Source organism: Cyprinodon variegatus, unplaced genomic scaffold, assembly GCF_000732505.1.
Source record: "Cyprinodon variegatus isolate N-32 unplaced genomic scaffold, C_variegatus-1.0 Scaffold81, whole genome shotgun sequence".
Lineage (NCBI taxonomy): Eukaryota > Metazoa > Chordata > Actinopteri > Cyprinodontiformes > Cyprinodontidae > Cyprinodon > Cyprinodon variegatus.
The window spans coordinates 726,576-729,208 of record NW_015150534.1 but is presented as its reverse complement, the minus strand read 5'-3'; the positions used below and the strand labels follow the sequence as shown (position 1 = coordinate 729,208).

The 2,633-nt window shown below is 33.5% G+C and overlaps 1 long non-coding RNA gene across 1 annotated transcript; it reads right to left on the bottom strand.

Moving 5' to 3' along the window:
• Window positions 1–1,219: 1,219 nt before the first annotated feature.
• Window positions 1,220–1,800, bottom strand: LOC107083719. Its single transcript, XR_001481194.1, has 3 exons — window positions 1,688–1,800; window positions 1,466–1,537; window positions 1,220–1,310 (listed from the first exon to the last, which is right to left on the bottom strand). It is a non-coding gene; the product is annotated as an uncharacterized LOC107083719 (long non-coding RNA).
• Window positions 1,801–2,633: the final 833 nt, after the last annotated feature.

The window sequence follows — 2,633 nt, the reverse complement described above, 5'->3', positions numbered from 1 at the left end:
ACCAATTTAGCCTGTGAGAAACTGGAAGAGGATCATGGATACATTTCCTTGCATAGCTGTATGGAGTGAATCTTGTTCCATTATTGTTGTAAGCACAGAACGGGTTTTGTAAATGGAATTTTGGAAAACAACAGTTTGGACACTGAAATTTTAAAAACATTCAATCCAGAAATGAAAATTTGAGCAGTTTTTTGATTAAATAAAAATGTTTTTTGAGAGTAACTTTGCTTTTTTAATTTCTTTTTCAAATTGAGTTTTGAAATGCTTTTTTTTATTGCATTTTTCAGATCACATTCCTGTCTGTTCTGTGGGCGGGGCTTTACTCAGGATTGAGCAGTGAAGGTGCATTTCTATTTTTCCATACACTGCAAAAACACTCTAGAAAAAAGTAAAAATTTCGTAAATTAAGTGTATTTATCCTTAATTTGAGTAGGTAAATACGAGGATTTGCCAATGAAATTGGTATCTTTACTCTTAGAATAAGATAATTAGATAATATGAACTTGAAATAAGACAATGCAATTGTTTTTTTCTTATTTTAAATGTAAATTTTCTTGTTCCATTGGCAAAGTCTTTCACTTTCAACCTCAATTGGAGAAAAAATGCACTTACTTTAAGAAAAAATTACTTACTTAGATTTCCATTTTGTGCAGTGTATGGACAGTAGCAACAACATTTTTGTTTGTAATTGTGCACTTTAATTTCTAGCATTTGTACTGAGCTTAAAGGTAAGAGAATGTAATATGTAAAGCCGCAAAAGTAAAAAAAAAAAAAAAAAGACTATGACCTGGATGATAGCGTAATATGTAAAGAGAATGCAATTCGTAAAACTCAATTCGTAAAACACCGTTGTTGCTGCAGGGAACAACACTGTTGTTGCTGCAATTCGTAAAACTCAATCTCGTAAAACCAAAATACAATAAAAGAAAAATTTGCACTTTAAAAAAGACAATTGTGAGAATAATTTGAAAAACAAAACTCTGAGAAAATAGCAAATCGAACCCAAACGTAAATCAAACTCAAACCCTTTTTGGATCAAAACATTTTTCAAAGTTTCTTTTCTAAATTGCATATCTTCCAAATTTTCATTTAAAAACATGTTCTTTGCTTGCAACAATAATGGATCAAAAATCACTCCATAAGCTTTCTCATTCTGCAGTAAAAAAAAAAACAAAGCACATGAGTCTATATATAAATTTTAATAAAAAGCAGAGAGAAAAGTCACCATCAATCTCCAATCCGTTGGATGTAATGCCTGCGGAGATGCCGTTCACCGATCCGTTTTCATGTTTTTCTGGAATCGACCCATTCTATGGAGAGATGACAAAAACAAAACAACCTTTATCATTTTCCAAAAGGACTTTCAGTGTTTCTGATGCATGCACTTTCTCCATTCTGCAGCCGGACAGAAGTCATCTGCAAAGTTTAAGGTGCTGAAAGAGTAATGGTAGGAGTAGGATTTTACCTGGTTTACCTCTTCAATAGTAGATTGTTCATTCCCCATGATGGTGCCAGTCTGAGCTTACCAAACTATCTTCTAAAACACAACCAACACAACGAGGAGCCGTTTGGATCTGATCGTTTGCAGATACAATTATAAAGACATAAAACAACCTAAGGTTTAAATATTAAAAAGAAAAAATATATGTAAATGTAATTCTTAGTGTGTTTAGTCCAAATGTCTTACCGTGTGACACTGCAGGTCAGGTGGCTCCACAAGAAAAACAAATATGTTCTCGTCTGAGAGATGGATGCTCTCCTGTCTCGCTGTGTATGAAGGCTGTTATTGACTGAGTGTTTTATGTGTGCTTTAAAATGGGTGTGGCTGTTTTGAAGCAGGTAGCTGGAAAGAAATAAAGAACATAAACCCTTTCAAAAGTCTAATGTTTTCTAAGTCAGAAAATATAACAATGATGTTGTCGAAATGTTACTGAAACACTAACAGGTTTAGGAAGTTTAAATGTGCAGTGCAGAGTAAAGAGGAGTTGCAGGGCAGCTTTGCTGATAACTGGCCTCCCAGAAGAACAGGATACATGGAAAGGATGTTGCTCTGGCATGACTCCATCAGTAGCTTTATTAAAAATAATATGCATGTCAATGCCAACCTTTATTAACCTCTGCATTTTTACAGGAACATTTTATATTAAGTCAGTCCTTATTGAGGTTATGCATTATCCCGTTGAAAAAAGGATTTTAAAAAAGTACACTGGTGGATTTATGTTTCTACTCGTATGCTGGTAGTGTAAATCTATAAATTCCAAAGAGATATTTTTCTCTTGCACAATTAAAATTAGCTGTTAACCTTTAGTATTTAGACAAAATAAAGTCCAGAGAAAATAAAACAGCTTTGACAAAATATAGAGCAAGTCTCAAAATAATATAAGACTATATTAATTCAATTCAATTCAGTTTATTTATATTCAATTCAATTCAGTTCATTTATACAGCGCCAAATTCACAACACATGTCATCTCAAGGCACTTTACAGTTCAACCAGATCATCCAGTCAAATTGATACAAAGTTTTCTATCTAAGGAAAACCAGTTGATTGCATTGACTCATTGACTCAAATACAATCCCCCACACTAAGCATGCTTGTAGCGACAGTGGAGAGGAAAAACCCTCCTCCTGGA